The sequence below is a fragment of the Schistocerca gregaria genome, chromosome 9 (assembly GCF_023897955.1).
Source record: "Schistocerca gregaria isolate iqSchGreg1 chromosome 9, iqSchGreg1.2, whole genome shotgun sequence".
Classification (NCBI taxonomy): Eukaryota; Metazoa; Arthropoda; class Insecta; order Orthoptera; family Acrididae; genus Schistocerca; species Schistocerca gregaria.
In genome coordinates, this window is record NC_064928.1 from 30,171,043 (window position 1) to 30,197,487 (window position 26,445).

Consider the following 26,445-nt stretch of genomic DNA (forward strand, 5'->3'; position numbering starts at 1 on the left):
AGACTGTTTAGGACGCTGAAAATGTCGGTTCGCACTAAATGTCTTCTGATTGCTTCTGGGTGTGAACTTGTTACACAGTGAGATTGCGTAACTAGCGTTGGGATATTAAATAATTGACTTGATAGCGATCTTCTGTGTTTTAAAGACAGAAACCCAGCTTACAGGAAATTTTAGACTTTTTTTTCTCAAACGTGCCATGTTAGAATTCCGAACGACCGATAGTTTCACTAACTGCCCATCCCCCTACCCATGTAGCCTTTGCGTGGCGGGTGTTTTCGTCAACGGTGCTTTTATCGGCTAAACCAGTACCTACCATCGCAGAGTGAAGGGGCAGAAAGCCTGAAGGCTATCCAGGTCGGTGGACAGATTGTGAGACAGCAAGCCGCCCCGTCGCAATTCGCAGGAGCGAGTATCAACAGCAACGTACTAAAAACCCGTGACTGGTGGTGTGGGGTTCAAAGGTCACACTTTCACGTCTTTCTTGCATGACTCGAATGCCACATCTTCTGTCGAAAATGTTTCCCATAGCAAAATTTAACTAAATGAAATTTACTACAGAAAAGTTTCTATTAATTTTTTAAAGTAGGACTAACAGTTTGCGCGTTGTAGGGGATGCCAAAATCGCCGCTTATTAAAAACAGTGTATTTGTGGTATAAATAAATGTTTACAGTTAAATGAAGGATGTTTAGAACACGTATTAAATGTGTGTAGCACGCCTACGCGCAGTAGAGCCGCACTGAGGGTGACATCGTGTTCTTGGGGGAGGGGCCGGGTGTAATAGAGGGGAGGCGGAGTGGCTGCAGGGTAGAGCTGCGAGGGAGGGAAGGCTGCTCGCCGGATTCTGGTCACGCACTTCCATCGCACAAACGCCTGCAAACACAAGAGGGAGCAGTTCATTCCACACTCTGTCTACCCCACAGTCACAAGAAGCGACTACAGAGTCTTTCAGAAAGCTTATGAATGTCTGGCGATGCAGTGCGCAGACAAGCCCCCTGTATGTTCATTTTCCACAAAGTGCGTCAACACTAATGAATACGGATATGAGTTACTAACAATACTAACGCAAGAGATGCACATGGACAGAATCTACGTAACTCTCTGCACCCTGTCTTACTCTGCCAGAGGGGAAATTGATTGTTAGTCACATGATATTTTTAAGTTTTCCATCTCGGCTTTCTCCCAAGTAGTGAATTTATTGGATCTTGGACGACTGTAAGATTTCGACATTACAAGTGATTTTCTAGCGCAGTAGGTGTCGATGAGTTGTACAATTATCCACTCAGTAAATGACGGCTGTAGCCACTCTGAAAGCGAGCACATAACGTGCAGCGTCAAAGTTAAAACCAGAAAGCTTACTGCGTGTGGTAATCGTCACCTTTGTAACTGAGTCCACGTTGTACGACACTGTATGCGCTCGTGTGGAACCAGCAAGCGGGCGGCAGTGTTGAGCTGCTGTCTTCTGTCTTATGTATACGAAAAAATATAAGTCACGTGATATTAATTTAGGTTACAGTCGAAGAGCTTGTTGTAAGATGTCGCGACCGACTTTACTTCAATACTCGATAAACGATTATGAAATTATATCTCGACATGATAACGCAAGAAACAGAAGTGCCTCAAGCATGACAAAAATCAAAGCCTGGATCATATTGGAAAGTGCTCCCACACTAACAGAATACCATACGGTGCTTCTGAAATTACAGTTTAGGATTCCTGTAACAAATCTGTAATTCGAATATTGAAATGTGTTTAATTTATCACTGCATATTTTGCTACCATAATAAACCAATAACTTAGGTTTCACGAGGGACGTACTCGTTTGGCTAAATCATGGTGCAATGTTAAAAGACGATTTTGAAAAGTGACGTTCATTCAAGTGATACTGTAAGACAAACGATCAGCTTTTCCACAAAAAATTGTAATCGACATGCATCAGACGAATTATCCATATTATTAAATTTGAAAATATTACTGACCCGCAATAACCGAACGAAAATTCCTTTAAGATATGTAAGTTTACTCATCAATTCTCAATCGTTTTAAATATCGTGAAAATTACATTCATATTATTTTGCTAAGATGCCAGACAGAGCGGTAGAAATAATAGTGACTCAAGTACCGTTGCTGCCGCATTAAAATACATTCAAGTAAATTCAATATGAAAAGGGAAAACTGTTTTAAGTTAATACTAATATAAATAAAAATAGCAACATTCTCGGCCAGTTTATTTCTATTTTTAGGCTCATGTTCATACTCCTTTTTCATAACCACACAACCCTTACACAGGTGGGAATTTTAGGGAGACACGCGGAAAGCCAGTTGAGAGTGAACAGATGTTGTTGTAGGTCGTGTTGACCTATACACCTATCTCTGTGAATGCTGTCCAACTGTGGATCGGTAAGAGCTTGACAACATGTCCGACGTCTATCATTACAGCGAAATTCGTTTCTACCGTGTGTACGAAAAGAAAATGTTATACTATGAAGACACCCTCTGGCTCTGTCAGCATTTAGTTGGAACACAGAAAAATTCGATAGCGCACTCCGGCTCTTGGACCAGAGACTTGAAACTGACCGCGGACAGTAAATTCATCTGACAATACAGATTAAACTCACAAGCTACATTCGTGGCATCATCGACTGGGCGATGCATAATTTAGCTTTTTTTATCGACCTCAGGCGCAGAAAATGCCACACCGTACATCATGACTTGTCAACATTAGTGTACTGGATGCCAGACACTTGACATTAGATACGAGACCTTGACACCCTGAATTTTTACATTTCACATTCACGCGGTTTTATTTTTACGCCATGAGACAGTTTTCTAGGGCCAAGGCAGTTTTCTGCTGGACTGCACGAGACAGGAAACTTACGCAGCCGGCCGCTGTGGCCGATCGGTTCAAGGCGCTTCATTCTGGAACTGCGCTGCTGCTAAGGTCGCAGGTTCGAATCTTGCCTCGGGCATGGATGTGTGTGATGTTCTTAGGTGAGTTAAGTTTAAGTAGTTCTAAGTTCTAGGGGACTGATGACCTCAAATGTTAAGTCCCATAGTGCTCAGAGCCATTTGAAACTTAGGCAAGCGGGAAGTGATCGCGTTTCGCTTATCATTATTCGTGGAAATCTCTGGAGGAAGCCTTTTTCCTGTATCATATAACTAGAATAACAAATGACGAACATGGGCTTTTGCTGCGGTGTGGCAAGATAGCAGGATACTTCACTCGCTGCCTTGTCCGCACGTCAGGCCCCTTATATATCGGAGTAAATGGGAGCGAACACAGCGGATCTGCATTCGCAGGCTGCTCGTCAGTGCTCACTGCCATTCAGTTGTGAACAAGCGTTTACACTGGAGGGAACGCTGGAGAACACACCATAGCGAACACAATCTACACTGAGGTCGTAAAGGTCCTAACATCGTGTCAGATCTCCTTTAGCCCACCGCAGTCGACCATCTCGACGTGGCGGGTACTGACAAGTTATTGCAAGTCGCCTCCAGTAATATTGAGCCGTGCTGCCTCTATAGCGGTTCGGAGGTTGTGCACGCACTGACCTCTCGATTACGTCCCATAAATGTTCGATCGGATACATGTAGGGTGATCTGGGTGGCCAAATCATTCGCTCGAACTGCCCAGAATCTTCTTCAAACCAGTCGTGAAGAACTATGAACCGGTGATATGACATCGCTGTTTGAGAACGTGAAATCCGTGAATGACTGCAGATGATCTCCGTATAGACGAGCGTAACCATTTCCAGTCAATGGTCGGTTCTGTTGGACCAGAGTACCCGCTCCACTCCATGTACTCACAACCCCCACCGTTATGGAGGCGCCACAGCTTGCAGAGTGCCTTGTCGACAACTTGCATCCACGGCTTCGTGCGGTCCGCGCCACACACGAACCGTACCATCAGCTCTTACAATCTGAAATCGGCCGCCACGTGACCAGACCACAGTTTTCCAGTCATCTAGGGTCTAACCGATCGGTCACGAGCCTAGAAGAGCCGGTGCAGGTGATGTTCTGTTGGTAGAAGCACTGGCGCCGATCGCCTGCTGCCACAGCAGTTCGCCGTGCGTCCCACACCGCCTCCTGCGGTTATGCCACGCAGTGTTGCTCGTGCGTTATCCCTAACACCTCTGCACAGACTTTCGGTCGGCCACTGCGTCGTCCAGTGTGAGAGGTGACGCCAGAAGAGAGGTACTGCAGGAACGCTCTGGACACTGTGCATCTCCGAATATTAAATTTCCTGACTATTTCCTAAATGGAATGTCGCATGCGCCTAGCTGCAAATACCGTGCCGCGTTCAAAGGCTGTTAGTTCGCGTCGGCAGGCTTTTCACGTGTACCACTAGGGTACAACGCGCTGCCCGTATGTACCCTGTGCACGCAGTACTGCGCCGCCTGTACATGGGCATATCGCCATCCCATGAGTTCCATGAACTCAGAATATGAACGCTGCGTTATGGTCTCTTAGCGCTATTAATCGGTACACGGGGTATAATACTATATGACGTAAGGAAAAAAAAATCTTAGGTGTCTCAGTTTGTGCGTAAACGTGAAATCGTGGAGGTAGGGCACTAGACACAGAATTAGACCTCTAGCTACCCTTAGCATAGACCAAATCCTTTTTTTAGACACGTGCTTCTCGTTAGCTTCTCATTGGAAATGAACAGGATATTTAAAAACAGAAGAGTGTTTACCTACGACGCACACAACTCTGGTCAGTAGCAGCCGAGGACATTTACAGTAGGGATGGTTTCGGATTTCAGTAACCGCTGCACAGACCGTAACGAATATAAGTGCAGGTATTCCTATTGGCGACTGAGGTGGCTGCACTGAACAACATTACGTCAGGAATTATGGCTATTACAAATTATACGTTTTTAGGTTGGTTAGTACTTCCCAGTACACTCTAAGACTAAAGTAACGACGTTCCCCGATGGAATTATCGGAATAGGGTGTAAATCGGTAGATCTGATTTACACGTACAGACAAACGAATGACTACAATTTCTGAAAAACTCGATGATTTGTTCAAGAGCTTCACAAATTTGGCAGGTCAATAAGATGTTGGTTACCTCTGGCTCTTACGCAAGCAGTTATTCGGCTCGGCATTCATTCAGAGAGTTGTTGCGTGTCCTCCTAAGGGATATCGCGCCGAGTTCTGTCCAATTGGCGCGTTAGATCATCAGAATCCGGAGTTGTTTGGGGGCCCTGCTCATAACGCTCCAAACATTCTCGGTTGGGGAGGGAGACGGCGAACTTGCAGGCCGCGGCAGGGCTTGGCAAGCACCGACACAACCGACAGACACATTCGCCGGGTGCGGACGGGCATTACCTTGCTGAAATGTACGCCCGGGGTGGCTTGCACGAACGGCAACAAAACGGGGAGAAGAATATCGCCTGAGTAGCGGTGTGCTGCAATGGTGCCGCGCGTCGCAACCAGACAGTCCTGTCGGGAAGCGAAATGGAAGCCCGGAGCAGCACTGCTGGTTGTGGAGCCGTGCGGCTGCTGGGGCGCCACGTAGGCTGGCTGCTACCCTCGCCTCGCGACACGGCCCGCTGGCCGCCGGGGCTCAGTTCCAAGCGGGGCACACCACTGCAGGCAGTCCGAGTCACGCGCGTGCGGCGTAAAATGGCACATACCTTGAACCTACGTAAGAAGATGATGCCAGCTTTCGCAAATTTTTAATTTAAATCTGCGTAATAGCTGCATATTCGCACTTGTTTACTTTGAAGGAAACGTTTTGCGCTTTTAGTTTTTATGAAAATAAATGTAAAGTTTGCTCTTGTTGATCTCCCACTGTGCAGCCTTCTGATTTATCCGCGTTCTTTTTCACGTCACTAGTTTTACTTTTGAGTGGTTCGGCAATTTTCAAGCAAAGATATTTCTCTTTCCTCGGTTTTTGGATTCCAGAAGCATCTATCATATCTCTAGTCTTTTGTCAGTAACATTAGATTTTCTTCTGCCAAATGCACCGTTCACACCACTCATTTCGCCGGCCGGTGTGGCCGAACGGTTCTAGACACTTCAGTCTGCAACCGCGGTACCGCTACGGTCGCAGGTTCGAATCCTGCCTCGGGCATGGATGTGTGTGATGTCCTTACGTTAGTTAGGTTTAAGTAGTTCTAAGTTCTAGGGGACTGATGACATCAGATGTTAAGTCCCATAGTGCTCAGAGCCATTTGAATTTTTGAACCACTCATGTCAACAACGAAAACGGTAGACAGGATGGGAGAGGAAAGCTCACTGTGTTGCAAGCGTCAAAGCGAAGAGGACGCGAAATTCCTTTGACGATTCGCTGAGCGATCGGCAACCAGTGGAATACTGACGAACACGAGCGAATACGAACCGAACACGACCAATTGGTGTCTACTTACGTGCTCCCGCCGTTGACAGCAGAGAGAATTCTCGTTCACTGTGGCACGTTCGCCGCCGCAGACGCCGCTCCACGGAAATGCAGAGGCCGGGTGCGCTGAGTGGAGCTGTACGAGGCGCTCGTCCCACTCTGCGGTCGGTCGCGCCGTGAGCTCAGCTTCCTCCAGTGACGCCACGCAGTCCCGCGGAAGCGGCAGTATCCCCGCCGCCTGCAGGTCCGACGCAGAGGTCTGACGTTTCATCTGCTGACGCACTGCTGGGCCGCAGTGCTGTTACACCAGCACTCGTACTGTGGTGTCACCGCCAGACAACACACTTGCTAGGTGGTAGCCATTAAATCGGCCGCGGTCCGGTAGTATACGTCGGACCCGCGTGTCGCCACTATCAGTGATTGCAGACCGATCGCCGCCACACGGCAAGTCTACTCTAGAGAGAATCAACAGCACTCGCCCAAGTTGTAGAGCCGACTTTGCTAGCGATGGTTCACTGCCTACATACGCTCTCATTTGCAGAGACGTCAGTTTAGCATAGCCTTCAACTACGTCATTTGCTACAACCTAGCAAGGCGCCACATTCAATTACTATATGTATTCTGAACAGATAATATTGTGAATCATGTACCGTCAAGAGCGACCTTCATCATTAATGGATTAAAGTTAAGTATCAAACTCATTACGTCCACTTTCTCAATTCTACTTCCTTGTCATGTTCCAGACCTCACGTCAGTATAGTTCTTCCCTCCTCACGTCAGCCTGCGTGAGCTAAAACGCGTGCATTTCGGCCTCCACTAGTAACACGGTGTTGGCTCTTCTGCCAACACAACACATACTCCTATAAATACTATCACACATATAATCGTCATCGTTAGAACACACAACGTTCTCATCATCAATACCAACACCATACATCATCACACACACACACACACACACACACACACACACACACAACGTCGCCATCATTTTCTTGCATGCCTCTGTGAAGAAGTGAACAGTAACTGCATATTTATCTACATTGATGAGCCAAAACGTTATCACCAACTGCTAAACAGCGTGTTGGTCCACCCACGGGACGCAATACAGCAGCGCTTCTCCGTGGCGTGGATTCGAAAATACCTTAACGTGCCGGCCAGAGTGCCCGAGCGGTTGTAGGTGCTACAGTCTGGAACCGCTCGACCGCTACGGTCGCAGGTTCGAATCCTGCCTCTGGCATGGATGTGTGTGATGTCCTTAGGTTAGTTAGGTTTAAGTAGTTCTAAGTTCTAGGGGACTGATGACCTCAGATGTCAAGTCCCATAGAGCTCAGAGCCATTTGAGACGTACCTTAATGTGTTTCCAGAGAAGTCACGCAATTCCCATAAACTGGATCCCGATGCTTTTTAGGTACGGAGCTGGGTCCAGATAGAGTCTTCCTCATGGTGCGGAAGTGGTGGCCGTGACGAGTTCAGTGTGATTCTCCTCAGAGCACTACAACGCGACTGCGGCCTCGTGTCGCTCAGCTGGCACATGGCATCTCTGCTGGGGAGTCTGTCCAGCAGGAAGGCACGCCTGTCGACAGCCAGCAGAGGACCAAGTAGGAGGCAGAAGACGGCCCCTCCACGGCGTAATGCTGCTCCCATCGACCTGCGTCCGAGTCTCGAGCACCTGCTCGCCCGGATGATCGCGTATCGACACAAGACCGTGTCGTCCAGGTGTAGAACCTCAGAAGGGGACCCCCTACTTACACAGCTTACGTACTCAGACTTCTCCCACGTTTCAAGAAAAGAGACATACGAGCAATGGGAACAGCAATGGCAAATATCTGAGCAGAAAAAGGGCCTTTGCTTCGCTTCAGTCTAGCGCACTATTCCTACAACAGGCCGCTATTGCCAGATGGATATTCCGAGAAGACTTGTGACATCACTTATTGCAGCGAGATTGGGACACGTATGTCTCCCTGCACGCCTCTGTAATATTGGAGTGATATACCCTCCCACGTGGAGCGAACATCCAGAAGACAGAAAAGATCCAACCCATCACGTCTGGATCTTCTAAATATGCTCCACACAAAAATGGCACAACCTCGAAAAAATCAAGAATCCTTTGCCGGCAAATATTCGGTCGCTAATGAATGAAAGCAATGTTGAAATTAACTGTTTAACAGCACGTATCCGAATACACAGCCCACTGGACCGGGTAACAACACTAAGCAGCGACATTAATGCACTGTGGTGACGTCACACAGCATTCCAACTCTATTTGTCAACAAACATGCAGATGGTGTGTACGTGTACAACCGACCGTGTCTTCTAGGTGTTTCATTTGTTTTTGGACAGCCAGTTGCACCTTGAATCACTATTTTCACAAGCTTCCAAACCGCACTGACTTTTGAAACAGTGAGGTCATAATGAACAGCAATGGGGTTGTTTCCAGTAGGCAACTCTAATGGTTTTGACGAACGAAGACAGGAACGTAAGAATTTACCATCTGTAAACGAGAACCTCATTACGGAAGAAACATCAGGTTTGTTTGGAGAGGACTCGGCTCAAAAAGTGGTTGAAATGGCTGTGAGCACTATGAGCCTTAACATCTGAGGTCATCAGTCCCCTAGAAGTTAGAACTACTTAAACCTAAGGACATCACACACATCCGTGTCCGAGCAAGGATGCGGACCATTCTCCTCCCATTACAGCAGGCCATACGAAACTTGGATTCTGCAGACTGATGGCACGAAACCAGGACCCAGTTACGCAACGACAATGGAACTACTGTCCCACTGTCATGATGCGTGCTTAGTGTGTACAGATGGGTCCAAGTCCAGTCACGGCGCTGTTGCAGCCCACTGGATACGGCGAAGCAAAGATCAGGGCCTGTACAAACAGGGGCCATGCTCGGCATTATGACAGCCGAGCTGACTGCCACACCATCGTAACAGCTGTATCTACCCCATAGTTGCAGCAATTATCGACACTGTGCTTCCGTTGCAGCAGAGGTACCGCAACGTGGTGATGGCACGGATGAAAGACCACGCTGGGACACCTGAAAATCAACGTATAGACATTCTGGAAAAGGAAGCATTTCTACATCTAGCTCGTAAATATGATCCTTTCACAGGAACGATAACGGTGGTCAGACAGCGGTTGTCATCGGACCAGCAAGAGGTCATCTAAAATAAGAGACAGTCACTACGCTCTAATTCAACCCACGATGGTATAATCAGACACAAACATCAAGGAGCTTCACACGACAGTTATAGCACGTCTGAAATCATCTATGTGTTTGGCGTGCAGGAAGAAGATCCAAACCATATATCCCTACAGTTTCTTCGGAACACGTATCACATAAGAGACTTTGCAAGTAATCTTCCGCTTCTCGGTTATCAGTTTCGAAGCAGCTTTGTTAGCATCCAAAGATGTTGCAACGCATAAAATACTGTACGAGTTCGGTAAGAGAGCCAACATCGAGATATAGCTCCCGCCGTTGGTAACGTAATGGTCTCGGAATACCAAGCGACGGTGATCGCTCGATTAACTGAATTCGCACGTGCTACTCAGTAGCATTGGGATCTTTCAGCCCCTTCGCGTACAATGAGCTGACAAAACTGGTGCCACAGCGATATGCCAGTGTAGAGGTGGCGGCAGTGTGGCGCACACAGGGCGTACAGGGGCGGGGCACCGGCGGGGCAGCCACTTGTACTCGGGTGGTTCCTGAGAGAGGCTTCCGACGACACTATGGCCGAACGGCGAAAAGTAACTGACTTTGAGCGCGGATTGTCAGCTGGAGACGCGCGCATTTCAATACTCCGAGATCCACAGTGGCAGGAGTGTGACGAAATACCAAGTTTCAGGCGCCACCTCTCACTTAGCCTTCACTAAACGACCAAGAGCAGTTGTGTTCGCGTCGAGTTGTGAGAGCTCACAGACAAATGACATTGTGTGAACTAACCGAGAAATGAATGTGAGACGTACGACGAACGTACCCGTTAAGACAGTGCGGCGAATTCTGGCATTAAAGAGTTTGAGCAGCAGATGACCGCCGCGATGTCGTCGCCTAACAGGGCGACAACGCCTCTCCTGGGCTCGCAACCTCACCGACAGCACCCGACACGACGGGGAAATCGTGGCCTGCCGGGGGGAGTCCCGGCCTCAGGTTGTAAGAGCCGACGGTAGGGTCTGAGTGTGCCGGACAGCGCACCAAGCCACGGGCGCAGTCTGTGCAAGGCGGTGGTGACTGTGCTTACAACTAAACCGACCATTCGCTAGCACTGGTTGTGTTCGGCTGCACGGAGACCGTCTGCGCTAGGGCGCAAAGTGAAGCGCCGGCACGGCAGTCGGGAACGGCAGGGAAGAGGCGTCTGCGAGGAGCCGTCAGCCAATAGCACGCTCTCCAGGACGACAACGCGACGCCAGCGCAGCGGCCCCTACGTGGAGAGGGCAGCGCCGCCACAACGGGCCACAACTGTCAGCCGTTGCCGGACACATCGCGCGAGTTGTCTGGCCATCGAGACCGCCCCACACGGATCTGATCGAACGATGGAGAGGCCAGCTCGTGCACCGACACCACTCTTGCTATTAAGGATGGCTGCAGAGGCTCAGTACTTGTGCAGCGGGCTTCCAACGTGCCGTGTGGAGTTGCTGCAGTACGTCCGACACGATATTAGAGGTATCGCGTGATTTTTGTTACGTCACTATGTACGTTATATATATGTATTGAACGACTACAGGAGTATCTATATGTGTGGCAGCGATACCCAAATCTGGATCTTGTATACTCTTGCCACGTTCTGTCTAGAGGGTACTTACAGATCTGCACAAATATTCAACTCTGTGTCTGCAGCTTTTGACATATAAAGTAACATTTCATTGTTCATTTAAACCTATAGTCATTAAAATGTATTGTATTGGGATTATTCTAAATGTTTACCAACATTAGCAGTAGGATTTTGTACATTACTACGTACTTATCCTCTGTCACATTTCAGTCTAGTTTACTCGCTTCAGTGCACTTTGGTTGTAAGGTTTGTCTCGCTTCCCGCGCCCGGGTTCCCGGGTTCGATTCCCGGCGGGGTCAGGGATTTTCTCTGCCTCGTGATGACTGGGTGTTGTGTGATGTCATTAGGTTAGTTAGGTTTAAGTAGTTCTAAGTTCTAGGGGACTGATGACCATAGATGTTAAGTCCCATATTGCTCAGAGCTATTTTAACCATTTTTTTTTTTTTTTGTTGAAAGGTTCGTTCCATGTCAGAATTACTCTTTTGTTAAGCCTATGTAACATAGTACCAGAGTGCGTATTGAACTACTGTCTACTTTGAGTCATCATAACAAACTTTAATATACTATTGCCACTTTTTTCTTTATTTATTTACAATAAGTTACATTACAATACTTGTATAGTACATGTATATATTGTGTGTGTGTGTGGGTGGGTGGGTGGGTGGGTGGGTGGGTGTTTGTCCGTCTGTGTGTGTGTGTGGAGTGTAATATCTGTGCTGTATGATGATGGTGATGATGATGATGATGACGATGAGACAAAGGGGAGTGTGAAACCCGGTGCCGACACACAGACCGCTCCTCTCGAAGAGCGCCAAGGAAACCGCCGAGCTCAACGCCAATGTTCGATGGGCGGATCACCATCAACTGTGACACACGCCCACACCTGGTGACACACTGCGGAGAAGTTTGGTATTGAACCCAGGACACTGGCACAATGTCTGCACGTCACCACCTCTCCTCTCCCTACCAGCCAAATCCTGGCAGTGGCATTTTTTCACCGCATCCAGGATTCGAACTGGCTTACCCCTGAGTTGAACACCACCGCACAAACGTGCGACCTCGGCCACGCAGGCGGATTATACGTGTTGAGACGGCTGAATAGGCACGTACCGAATGCCAGTTAGATCCACATTCGCCTGCAAATGCGAGTCCAGTGCGCCATCTCGCTTTTTTCTCACTTTCCTAGTGCATATTTCTGGCAACTTGGCAGCTGAGATGAGGTGCGTGTGGCACGCCCCCCTTGTGCTGGCCGCCAGCTGGCCTTTAATTACACGCCTGTTAGCGCGTGCTGGCCACTCCAGATTGGACCGGCCTCTTTGATTCTCGCCGCCGACCAGCTGGCACGCGTGCCTGACACCGCCTCGCCGCTACCGAGACCCCAGAAGACGACACTGTACACATGAGTCCAAACGCCGCCTGTGCGCTGCCATTTCAGCGACTCCGCGACTCGGACGAGATAACAGCTTCCGCTGCTGACCGCACACTTCTGGGGCTTTAGTTTGTAAATAAAGCGTGTCGGCACTCCGTGGAAAGTTCATAGAGCGCGTGACGCTGAGACAGCTAAAACGGGCCACCACTTCCGGAGTTAAGTCTGTTTCTGCTTAATCTATACAAACACATAAACTGCTCAAGTGCGACCCGACTTCACACACTGAGGGTTCCGCAGAAATTACGTACGGTACACAGTTCATCCACGCAGGGAATCGAGAATCTAGACGATTTTTGGCTGTTGTCTTTATCGATAGTCGAGAGATATTGGTCCTGGGAATATACATCAAGTTGGTCCTCATACTGGCCCGGACGTACAAAAAGAAGAGAACAGGGGACGTCAGTTCAAATATGTAGAAATAGAATGTTTAATAAAATATATTTGATTTATTTACTAAAACATCAATAAAACTTAAATTTTATGTTTGCATGCAGTAATAATCTTCAAGGGCAAGTTTTTACATCTTTTTTTGTAACTTACGCCGTACTGACTTGGGAAATTGACGTCTGGACACTGAGCTTCAAATCCTACGATGGGTTCATCCCCTAACGTCACTTCGTTAGTTTACATGCGTACACCGAACAACTTCTACATAATTTCGAGATTGTTGTGCATCGCGACAGCTCGGAAATACTGTCTTCAGTACGCAGACGTCGCCACTTACGTAAACGGAGACGACACAGGAAAGTCGTAAAGTAGGCCGCTCTCAACCAGTTAACTCTACACAGCGCGCACGTAGCAGAGATACGTGATAACGCTCCTTGTTACTCCCTCACAACACAATGGAACAAGTTGTACTTCGCAGCACGCGGACTGTGGTATGCGTACAACTGGGTGTAGTTGTCCCACACTGTCGACAACGCAGCGACATGGGGTACACATGTTGTTACCTGTCAGTAACTAGGTAATATCGACAACATATGGGTAAACGGATACACCTAAATAAACACGGAGTACGTATAGTAGCAGTTTGCAAAGTGAGGATGCAAAGAACTCTCGAATTACATCCTGAGTAATTTTCTACCAAGCACCATGCGGAAATTAGTATTATTATTTCGGACAAAAGATTGGCTGTGTGCGAGTAGGACATTACACACAATATTAATTACGTATACAGACAGTTGATCCATTCTGGGAACCGAGGATCCTGAGAATTTCTTCCTGTTGTTGACATTTATAACGACAAGGTACAGGTCCCAGGCATTCCAAGACCTTCGAGGATGTTTTATATTTCATTTCTAAAGTCGGATAACAAATGCCAAATGGTATATTTTTCCTTCTGATATAATTAAAAATTAGCAATTTTTTGAGTCTTTCCTTTGCCTGTACTGTGAAACTCTTTTTCTACCCAAGTTTAATGATTCTAGGTCGCGTTTCGTCGGCGATGGACTGGTCGACGAAGTTTGGTAGCGCGGCGTCCTCGTTCTCCACATCTGAATTCGTTGACCCTGTGGCAACGACGACATTTAGAGGCACCCGGCGACCTACGTGCAGACTTTATAGAAGCTTGCAACTGACGCTTGTGATGCAATCCGAATGCAAACACGAGCACCTGGAAGAGTGCGCGATTCACTGTGAAGAAGGACTGAAGGATGTCTCAGCACTCGTTATGATGTCCCAGACAGATGGGAACGAGAGAGGGAATTCGCCTAGCATCTCAAAACCCTGTTTGACTATTATTGGTACAAACGTATTGGCTCCGTGTGGTTTCCACCAGTTTTCGTCAAGCCCTTATTTTTTCGACAGAAGATAGTGTGAAAATGTCACCTAACTGAAGGACGACGTTAGTACCTGGTACAACAACTTCGCAGAAGTCACAGGAAAGCTTGTGGAGCTCTGCAACAAATGTTTAAATTTGAACGACGACTATGTAGAAAAACAGATATCAAAATAAGATCTAAAAGAAGTTTTGTTTGTGGCTACGACGACGTGAGTTTCTCTCGGTATATACAGTGTTCAGGAAACTTAACGGGAATACAGCCGGCTGACGTCGAGAACTGACGATATTTCGACAGAAGACTACCCTGTTAGTTTTCAAGGTAAAACTGCAGTAGGAAAGCACTGTGCAAGGAAATTTACAACCTTGGTATGCACAGCAAATCCAAAAAGTAAACTGTAAACGCTAACGCCACCACACCAACCACAGATGGCTGACACCAGAAGTTATCGACAGAGAGCAAATTGGCCGTTGCAGAACTTTGTCTTTGCTCCCATCATCCTATGGAATATAACACGGAGATTCTGGCATGCATTTCTAATTATTGGTATAGTCTTTCTAAGGAAGCAGTTGAAGTTAAGTAACCAAGTAACCGTGTAAATAGAGGTGAAGAGTTCTGGTAAAATTCTGCGTGGAAACCTGATCCCTCCCTTGCCGAAAAACAGAGGGGCAGAGCCAATGCTAGGTCACTCGTTCTTCAGCATCTTCACCATCGGTAGCTGGTGTTGGTCATCTTTGGTTGTGTGATGACACTAAAGTTCACGTGTGTGTGTGTGTGTGTGTGTGTGTGTGTGTGTGTGTGTTATCCTTCCGAAATTCAAAATTGCTCTGCAAACCGAAGTTTTAAATTTCCTTGTGCAGCACCTTCCTGCCTTGATAATGGAGGGGTGAGCTCCTGTCGAAATATCAGCGGTTGTCGGGAACGTCACGCGGCTGCATTCCCGCGAGTTATTTGAACTTGTTTTCCATTTTCTTGAACAAAAATGTTTGAAGAAACAATCTTGTTCACTTTTAGAATGGCCCTGGAATATGGTGCGTGACACTTGTTTTTACGGGTATTACAGCGTGCCCTGTTGTATCGTAGTGTGGCCACCTTTCCACCTCCTGCTGTGGAAGATATCCCTCAACTTCAATAAGTCCTGTTTTCATGATTCTTTCAGTAGTTTCCATCCAAGCTCGGTCGCGTTACGCTCTGCACGAAGAACGTATGGCGCTGGTACCCTCGGCGCTAAGAGCCGGTAAGCTGCAACAACACAGGAGCAACTGACGCCGGGGCCTGACAGCTTCTCTGACACTTTGTTGTTATCCAGTTACTGCTGCACGTACGAGAAGGCCACAGACATTCATAAACAGCTTTAATAGGGAAGTACAACAATTGCCCTAACACTAGTTGTCAGGCTTAGCGTGAAATAAACAGCACTAACTCTTCTGCAGGGGGGCGGGGGGGGGGGGGGGGGGCGGGGGGGAAGTCGGGGAACGCTAACCGGAACACATATTTGAACGAAAAGTGGCAACAACTTATTGTTCCTAGTGTATTTCTCGGTGCGCGAACTCGCATTATTGAGTGTTTTTTTTTCTTTTCATTTTTATGATATTATATTGCAGGCTGCCACAAATGTCTACCCTGAGTAATAACAATGGAAATGTTAAACTACCATAGCAGTACGCTCAAGTTGTACCGGAGAAAGCAATTTAGGTTTGCACCTAACAAAACAGATAATATAAAAACTTAAATGTTTACGTTTTTTTCTTGAACAGTCAAAGACCAAAAGAAAGGACAGAAACGGTACTTAAATACAAGAGCTATTCGTTTATTAACGTCCTGTCGATCGCAAAATAAGAAACAGCAATGAAAATGAGAACTATTTTACTTGCAACAATCAGTTCCGCCATTCAGCGACTTGCCTACACAGTCGCTGCTCCGACTGTCGTATCGGTGAATCAACTGTCCTGTCCGTCGCAGCAGCAGCCGGCTGCCTGTGCTTCCCGCCACTTCTCAGCGCGCGTGTGCACTTCGTTGTGTGTGCCAAAGCGTCGTCCATGCGGGCAGAGATGGTACTCAGAGCACTGCACGGTGGATGATCAAACACTTCCCACCGAAAACGCTGCAGGAGAGTCTTCATTGCCCCAGCTGTCATGACGAAGGAATTGCATGACAGGTGCGTTATGTGAGGTTGCATCAAATCAGGGGAATCTCTGTGACGCGATCGACTGCCATACTGGAGACACGGCCCAACACACCTCTGCAAAGCTTCGTAGGATATCCACGGTGGTTTCCATTTCGCGCCCTATCGTACCTTAGTATACGAACAGCCCTCGTAACACGAATAGAGCCGTAGACAAATAGTCAACTGTGTCAGGACTACAGCTAGAGACACAATAATACTCTAGTTGTGCAACATTACCACGGTAAGGTCCAAAGAATGCAGCGTACGGAGAATGGTCGACGTTCTCACAGGACTCACCTGTAACAGAAACACAAAACCATTTATTTACTACAAAATTACATGCAGACCATATATTTACAAATAGCGTATTTCAAATAAGGTGCATTTTCTCTGAAATCCACAAAATAAGTGAAATGAATGTTTGTTTTGTTTGGATATCTACACCTTTCTCCTGCGAATGTGAAAATACTTTGTTGACACCGACCTACAAAGGGAGAAACGATGACTTTGATAAAATAAGGGAAATCAGAGCTCGTAAGGAAGGATATAGGTGTTCGTTCTTTCCGCGCCCTATACGAAACTGGAATAATTGAGAATTGTGAAGGTGGTTCGATGAACCGTCTGCCAGGCACTTAAATGAGGTTTGCAGAGCAGCCATGTATATGTAGAAATGCAGCCGCCTGTGAACTCGACCTGCCCCCCCCCCCCCCCCCCCCCCTTCCACGCCCGTTCTCAATAACCCCGGACTCCTCTCACACTTTTCAGATATAGTTGTTCCATTCCATCTGTACGTACAACTAAAATAATGTGAAGTTATTACTATGTTAGAATCTCAACAGTTATCAATTACACACTTAGCAATACAAGCAGTAAATTGTAATGAGTACTTAGAGTCACTCTGTATTTTAATACGCTAATCAAATCTCGTGTTAAATATGTAAGAATGCATGTAAACAGGAAGTTTTACCTGTCACATTTCCTTTCGTACTTTATTTCGTCAAACTATGGAAACAGAAACGAATACACTACGGAATTATGGCAACATATGTTGAATATCCTTTATTTGAGTTATTTATTACTCACATAAAAATGTTAAATCGTTCAAAAAATAACTGCGGATATGAAAGTTTTTCATCACTGCAGAAGACGAATGTTGTGTCACACGCCGGCTATAAGCCTATGTTACAATACTTTAACTCATTTCTTCAGGTTTTCCCCGTAAATCTAACAATTCGGTCCTGTTACTGTTATGTGAAAAACTGATGCAGATGGAACGTCCATTATGTCGGCACAGTCCTTGAAACCGTTGCTGCAGCTCCGAAACACGTTGTAAGCTATTAGAAAATCAAGAATTGAGATCGAAGTCGCAATATTATTAATATTGTTTGCAAAAGAAGCTGAGTAGCACCGTGGTTTAGTAGTGTTGCATGGAGGGTCGTGAGTTCAAAACTCACCTGGACTGTGCAATTTTAACTTTTATATTCGGTTCGAGTACGTTCTAGAAGCATCCACAAATGTCAAGAATCATTGTACTGGAATGTTCTGTAGCCGTAGACATACTGTATGTGTTCTGGCCGGAGGCAGTTCGCTCCGCGCTCTTGTATGTGCATGTGCTGAATAAACTTTCGTTAAGTGAAGTTAGTGTTCGTCATTCATCTACTTACACCTTCTCCTACGTGGCATTATTCTGGTAGAGGCGCTGGGTATTGGAACTTGTGACAGCGCACGCTATCGTCGACACAGTGGCTCCCATCAGGTCACGACAGAGCCGCCGTTGAAACCCGAGCCATATTCAGCAGATCGCAACCTACCGGAGCAAGAAGAAGAAGTTACGATGGCAGCAACTTTGTGCCACGACATGAGACGTCCTTCCGGGTCCTCTGGTGACGATGGCCAACATCCAAACAAGCGGCTGAAGGTATATGAGCGTACAGCCAAATTTAACAAATGGGATGACACCGTGTGTTTGACTGACGTGTTTTTCTACTTGGAGGGCACTGCCAAGCATTAGTATGAGAACAAGGAGGAGAAGTCCACAAGCTGGAAAGTAATCCAGGAGGAACTGCGAAAGTATTTCGGCGACATACAACGACGGAAGCGCAAGGCTGAAGATAAAGTGCAGGGCACAGCGTCCAGCAGAATCTACAGCAACCTACATTCAAGCCGTCTTGGAGCTGTGTAATATAGTGGATCCTAGAACGAAGCAGGATGATAAGGTTACACATCTCATGAAGGGTGTTGCTGAGGACATGTATGAAGCCCTACTCCTGTAGGAGGTTTCGGCAGCAGACGACATCATAAAATGGTACCAGTATATCAAGAAAATTGGAAATCTGTGGTAAGGTCTTATGGGACCAAACTGCTGAAGTGGTCGTTCCCGAAACCTACGCACTACTTAATAGAACTTAAACTAACTGACGCTATGGACAACACACACACCCCTGGTCGAGAGAGGACTCGAACCTCCTGCGGGGGAGCCGCACGGACCGTGACGAGGCCCCCAGACAACGCCGCTACTCCGCGCGGCTGGTATATCGAGACGATGCGTCAAAAAAGAATTACACGCAAGACGCTTGAACGGCTTCCAGACCTCGTATCGTTGTCTATGATGGAGGAAGCAACTGATTTCACATGTGTTCGTCGCCAAATAGTAAGAGAGCTCGGAAGGCACCTGGATTGCACGGGGAGGAAAAAAACGAGACGCTTCAAGAGATCATAAGGGATGAAGTGGAACAGACATTGATCCCAATGACTCGTCTTTCGTATTCCTTTAAAACCCAGGCGGAGTTAATTCCTACAGTGCCGCATGAAGAACTTGTTTGGGCACCAAGGGAGACTGACGTCTGGAGGGCCCAGGATAACCTACCAGTGTGTTTCCACTGCGGACGACCCGGACATGTGGTGCGCTACTGTCGAGAAAGGCGGCGGATAGTTGATGACTCCAGAGCCAGAAGGCAGCAGGCCGATCTTAGCCGACGAAGAAGAACAAGAAAATGTGGGTGCACGACGAGGTAGCTCCCCCAAGCTAGCCCTTGGAGAGGACGCTCCCTAACACGACGATTTATTTTTATTCAGGTTGCCACCTCATACTACGCTACACGTTAGTATTGGTTAACCTAAGGAAGCACACTGCAAGGGAGCTGTCTCAGATTGGCGGCGAGTTCATCACGACAACGCGCGGCCTCAGGTCGCTAATCGATTCGTGCCGTTTCTGGCTCAGTTCGACATTACTCGTGTGCCATCTTATAGCCGCAATTATGCCTGACGTAAATTCCTCTTCACTTCCACCAGTAAAGGCAAAGTTCCCAGGCAATCGGTCTGAGATCTCTGAAGCAGTGAGGCGATTTTCGAGGACATGACAAGCAGCAGCCTGCACGGGTTCGAAGACGTGCAGACACGCTACAAGTAGTGCATTCAAGTAAGAGAGGAGTACTTTGAAGAAGATCGTGCTGACACTGAAATAGAGTAATAAACAACTGTGGCCGGCCAGAGTGGCCGAGCGGTTCTAGGCGCTTCAGTCTGGAACCGCGTGACCGCTACGGTCGCAGGTTCGAATCCTGCCTCGGGCATGGGTGTGTGTGATGTCCTTAGGTTAGTTAGGTTTAAGTAGTTCTAAGTTCTAGGGGACTGATGACCTCAGATTTTAAGTCCCATGGTGATCAGAGCCATTTGAACCGTTTTGAAAGAACTGTGAATAAAATTAGTCTCAGTCTTTGCCAATGAGTCGTCCTACGTCTTTACATAGCCTGTCTACATTTTATCCCGGTGCAGGAGAGCAAAGATTAGGCGCAGAGAGACACCTGAGACCACGAATGTGTACCACTTAAAGCGTTATCGGCAAGTACGAGATGTATTCTGAAAGTAAGGTCCGATTAGGCGCGAAATGGGAACTACTGTGAAAATCCGACGGAACTTTGCAAAGGTGTGCTGGACAGTGCCTTCGGTGTGTCTGTCGATCGCTTCCTATCGCAGAGTGATCATGTAGAAACGCTTACAACAATGGTGTATGCTGCCAAGAATGTGAATCTGGCGAGAGATTTCGCCTGAAACTATGCAACCCAAGTAAGATAAATGTCACGCGTCTATTTCTTCGAGACAATTTTCAGCCGCATTCTGCAGGGCTAATGAAGGGGCTCCTGCAGCGTTTCTGATGGGAAGTGTTTGAGCACCCACAATACAGCTCTCAATTGGCTCCCTCCGTTGGTCATCTCCGCCCACACGAACCGCAAGCTACGAAGACAACATTTTGACACAAAAAAAGAAAGGCACGCCAGCATAGGGAATTGGCGGAAAGCACTGGCAGATCTGAAGACGAGACCTACTGGAAAGTGTCGGAAATTGCATGCGGCTTTTCGCGGATGATGCTGTAGTATACAGAGAAGTTGCAGCACTAGGAAATTGAAGCGAAATGCAGGAAGATCTGTAGCGGATAGGCACTAGGTGCAGGGAGTGGCAACTGACCCTTAACATAGAGAAATGTAATGTATTGCGAATACGTAGAAAGAAGGATCCTTTATTGTATGGTTATATGATAGTGGAACAAACACTGGTAGCAGTTACTTCTGTAAAATATCTGGGAGTATGCGTACGGAACGATGTAAAGTGGAATGATCATATAAAATTAATTGTTGGTAAGGCGGGTGCCAAGGTGAAATTCATTGGGCGAGTCCTTAGAAAATCTAGTCCATCAACAAAGGAGGTGGCTTACAAAACACTCGTTCGACCTATACTTATTGCTCATCAGTGTGGGATCCGTACCAGGTCAGGTTGACAGAGGAGATAGAGAAGATCCGAAGAAGAGCGGCGCGTTTCGTCAGAGCGTTATTTGGTAAGCGTGATAGCGTTACGGAGATGTTTAGCAAAGTAAAGTGGCAGACTCTGCAAGAGAGGCGCTCTGGATCGCGGTGTAGCTTGCTGTCCAGGTTTCGAGAGGGTGCGTTTCTGGATGAGGTATCGAATATATTGCTTCCCCCTACTTATACCTCCCGAGGATATCACGAATGTAAAATTAGAGAGATTCGAGCGCGCACGGAGGCTTTGCGGCAGTCGTTCTTCCCGCGAACCGTACGCGACTGGAACAGGTAAGGGAGGTAATGACAGTAGCGCGTAAAGTGCCCTGCGCCACACACCGTTGCGTGGCTTGCGGAGTATAAATGTAGATGTAGATGTACTGGAAAGTTTGTACAACGCCACGGCAGATGTCGAAGTCGGAGTGGTGACTACTCTAAGAGGTAGCTGGAAGGTGTCGGTAACGTTTGCGAACAAAGAATTTTTGATTTTCACTGTGGTTTTCATTCCGCGACGGATCGGATCTTACTTTCCGAACAAGGCTCGTATGTTTAATTGATTTGCTAATTTTGTGACTTGAGTACAATGCGTGCAGTGCGAGTCGTCGTGTGTGTGTGGAGGCGCCACTCCCAGCCAGGAGGGCGCGGCAGGCACGCGTGCGTGACTCGACGGCGGTGTCGTCACGTCACGCCACGCCACGCACCTGCGCGCCTGCGTGTCGGACACGCCGCCTAATTACAAGGCGGCGTACGCAAATGCGCGCCGGCCCCGTTCTCGTATTCACCGGCTTCCCGCTCACCTTTTCTCCTCCCCTCGGTCGCCACGCGCATCTAAAAAATTCCTCTACTCGGACCCACATACGGCAGCAGTTTTAGCGTCCGTGTATGTCGGTTACACACGCGATAAGTACAGTACACCGGAAGCCACTAAAATGCGACACCACGAAGGGCAGTGAATGACGAAGTTTTCCTTATTCTGCGTCACAGTAATGTGACACCCTCCTGCAGCGCGATCCACTGCGAGAGGTGCAGGAGGGGTTCCGGCGAGTTTCTGGGGGTGGGGGTGAGGGTGAGGGTGGCGACGCCGGCGTCTGCAGCGCCGGGTTTATCCGTGGCGCCGACAGTCCCATCCAGGTGGTCCCACGGCTTCTCGATTTCATATAAATTCGCCGGCTTAGTGGTCGTCGGGGCAGTACGCTAAACTCATTCTGGTGCTGTCTTCGAATTCTGCGAGTTGAACTATTGTGCTGGTAGACGGCGCCGTGTCGAGGAGCGGGTGGACACAGATAGAAGCGTACTTTTGTCGATCCGACAAGACCACGCAGGGAATGCCAAGGAAACGTTCCCCAGTCACAACGGTCCCTCCTCCGGCACGGACCTTCCCGACGACCGCTGCGGGGTCGTAAGCGTCGGCGGCCATCTGCCCGACGCAGCACACAGAGTGGTTCGTTTGAGAAGGCCACCTGCAGCCACTCGGCGCCGTTGCCGTGCAAATCACGGCCTCGGCCGCAGTCAGCACGGGTGCAGAACCGCAGGCGCTGGCCCACCGAACGGCCGCGGGGAAGACACTGCCGCTCAGCAGTTCCACATTTACTGCCCGTGCGAAACTCCGCTTTTGTTCGCCTCCGTCTTCTACAGCCAGCAATGTACCGCAGCTGCCCGGGCGCGGGTACTGCCATGAACGATACACTGTAATGACGGCGGCACGTGAACAGCTTACAAGTCTGGCCATTTGAAAAGTGCTTTCACTCGTGGCCTCAGAGCCAACGATCGTGCCCTTTTGGACGTCGGATTAATCGCCGCGTTTCCACATTAAGACAACGGCTGCACACTCTTCGGGGTCCCTCCGACACATTTCGTATATCCTCCAGCTAGCTGCTATCTGTGAGTGGTTATTGAAAACTGACGTTGGAAATAAGTGCCACAACTGTGTAGTACTTTAAATCTGTTGATGATTGGGACTGCAGAAAATTTAGTACACAGGGCTGCCTGTAGCGACGGGTGTAACCTCGTTCCGTGCCACTTATACTCTGTGCCAGAGTTTGTGAACAGTAGTGCCTGGGGAGCGGTCGCAAGCCAGTGTCTCACCAACGCATAACCACATGTTTGCAGCGGCTGACATATTCACTACACTCTGTATCGAGATAAGCCGAGGCGGCACAGGAGATATGGAGTCTTGCGTTAACCTGTTGAAAGATAACGCCGCGGAGACCACGAAAGTAATGCACAGCTACTGGCATGAGGTTCGCACAGTTGGTTCTCTGGACACAGCCGGTTGGGTGCACAAAACGATCACCTGTGGTTCGCACTACGATTAGGATTTAACGTCTCGTGGACATCGGGGCCATGAGAGACGGGTCAGCGTCAGATCTTCCACGGAAGTCTTGAACCAGGTCTCATTTTTAAATACTCACTATTTCCAGATTCTTTTTAGAGAGTAACAGTGAAGCAGGGTAACGTGCAACATCCATTTGTCAATAGCGATCAAACATACTCTGTAGAGGATATGTCTCAAAGTTAGCAACAAATATTTACAACCTACAAAATAGCTTACAACACACACATTTAAATAAGAAAATATGGCAGAATTAAACCAGTTTCAAAATTTAAATATCTCCGGGAAACCATCCAGGAAACCGGATTAAAACGAAAGCAAAGCAAATTACATGCCATAAAATTGATAAGATCTCATCACACCATCTGCAACAAGAAAGTACCTCCAAGCACAGCAAACTGAGGTACTGAAATACAGTAATTAAACCAAAATACCTCTATGGACAAGAAATATTAATTCTGATTAGAGCAGGCCGGTGTGGACGAGCGGTTCTAGGCGCTACGGTCTGGAACGGGGCGACTGCTGCGGTCGCAGGTTCGAATCCTGCCTCGGGCACGGATGTGTGTGATGTCCTTAAGTTAGTTAGGTTTAAGTAGTTCTACATTCTAGGGGACTGATGACCTCAGAAGTTACGTCCCATAGTGCTCAGAGCCACTTGAACCACTTGAATTCAGAGTAGACACTGAAATCTCTGAGAAAAAGGAACCCAAATGTTAAGAAAAATTCTGGGTACAAGACTTGTACAAGAACAATACCGACTGAGTGGCAAGCAGGAAATAACAAAATGCAGAAACATCTATCGTGACAGTAGAACTAGGAGGTGAACATGGTACGGAGTCATGGAGTAGTTAAAAGAATGAACGCAGAGAGACAAACCAAACAGTCGAAACGGAGAAGATGAAAAGCAATGGTGACTTCACAAATGATCTGAAATTGGTGAAAATAACACCTGAAGGTGTGAACACAGTGAAATCTTCAGGTCTAACATTCGCAAACAGTAAGGTGACCAAGAGGAAAAACCAAAGATGAAGACTGGAACAACGACGGCTGAAAAGAAACAGGAAGCCCATACGGAAATGGAATAAAATTGCACACTGAGGGAGGGAAATACCCAACTGTTACTGTTTTGCGTAGTTCTAATGAGGTTATGCACAAATAATAATAATAATAATAATAAGAGACCAGGTCCGAGTAGAGGGTTCTGTACAGACGTAATTATGTATGCAGACAGTTCATCCGTGCCAAGAATCGAGGCTGTCAACAATTTGTGCCGGTTGTCGACGTTGATAATGGCAAGAGAAGTTTTTATTTCAGGTATTAAGTCGTATAACAAATGGCAGAAGAAATATTTGCTTTAGTTGCACAGTCACAACTGCCAAGTTTCAGGAGTCAAGGCCAACAGTAAGAACACTGACGTTTTGTCGAATGAGTTCGCGAGATTCGAATTACGTCACACGAATGGCGTCCCTTTTGACTGCAGACCTTAATGTGTGGCATAAATGTCAGCTCGATATGTCTACGCGTGTACGAGGAAAAGGGTTTTCAGCGTAGGCTTCTCCAGTGAATTAGGTATTTGACAAGATTTCTCGAGTAAGGAACAGTGGCACAATCATGAGCACGGAGCCGACCGTAACTGGTGAGATTGCCGAGGTGACAGGACTGGCCCGCTCGCGTGTCGCCGCGCTGCCCCTCCCGTACTCACCAACGCCTCCTCCAGTGGACGGGCCGAGAGAGGCGACACGACGGCTGCCGGCCTCGCCCTCGCCCCGCTGCACAGTGCGACCCGCGGCGCCTCGCAGTGCCTGGAAGCCAGTGTGTGCCTGTGACACGCTGGCACGAGGAAGCTGCGGGCAGGATGTGGCCGCCGGCAAGACCCACGCGCCGCTGCAGCCTGGCCGAGGCACCAGAGCGCAGTACAGCTCAGCCGAGGCGCTAGCCAGCCAGAAGAGAACACGTCTCACCTACCTGCCCTGACCACCGGCTACGGATTTCTCGTGTCGTATGCAACTTAAATCACTTCACAAAAGTCCTCCGTTCACAGTATGCTGATGCACTAGCTCCGTACTTAACAATCATACAGGGTGAGAAGTATTTAAACCGAAAAACTCTGGGACGTTGTAGGACACATCAAAACAAATTATTCCTATGAGGATTTTTAAAGCGATGGGGGCCGTATTACGCTTTTCAGTTGTAGGCAACTGCTGTCCACCAGTGTAGTAGTGCATTGTGTGAGTACACTGATATGGTTGGTGGGTACTACGTAGCGCACCACAACGGACGAGCTGCTCAGCGGGTTTTTCAACAACAATACCCTAATCGCCGTATCCCGCACCATACGACCTTTGCTGCTGTTTACCAACTTCTGCTTGATACCGGGTCATTTAGCAGATTACCTGGACAGGGACGCCGTCGCACGGTAAGAACGCTGCAGTTTGAGGAAACTGTCTTGCAGCTGTCCCCAGATATGTCCCCTTTGGACTTTTTTGTGTGGGGAGAGATGCGCAACATTGTTTACGCAACTCCTGTTGCATCAGGAGAGGATCTGGTTGCCCGGATAGTAGCAGCAGCAGGAACAATTCAGGATACTCCTGGGGTTTTGCCCGCGTCAGATGATCCGATAGTGTAATCTTTGTTTACATTTCACTGGAGGCACTTTTGGAAATCTACTGTAATTGAAATTGGGTTGTGTTAATGTGTTGTCTCTTGGTCATAAAAAATGGAAAAGTGTTTGTTGGTTTAATTAATTTGCCGCCAGAGAAATCTTCCTCTACCTGTTTAAATACTCCTCATAGGTAAAAATGACATTAGGGAAAAATATTTGTTTTGAT

At 47.7% G+C, this 26,445-nt stretch overlaps 1 protein-coding gene across 3 annotated transcripts in view; it reads right to left on the reverse strand.

The window, feature by feature from the left end:
- Positions 1 to 26,445, reverse strand: part of LOC126292124 (activating transcription factor 3) — a 460,567-nt gene that overhangs the window by 137,104 nt on the left and 297,018 nt on the right. Inside the window, exon 3 of one of the 3 annotated variants that reach the window (XM_049985958.1) lies at positions 16,733 to 16,792. The exons of the other annotated variants lie outside the window; for them this stretch is intronic. The gene's annotated coding sequence lies outside the window, so the exon portion shown is untranslated. The remainder of the gene's footprint in view (positions 1 to 16,732; positions 16,793 to 26,445) is intronic. 3 annotated transcript variants of the gene reach the window in all.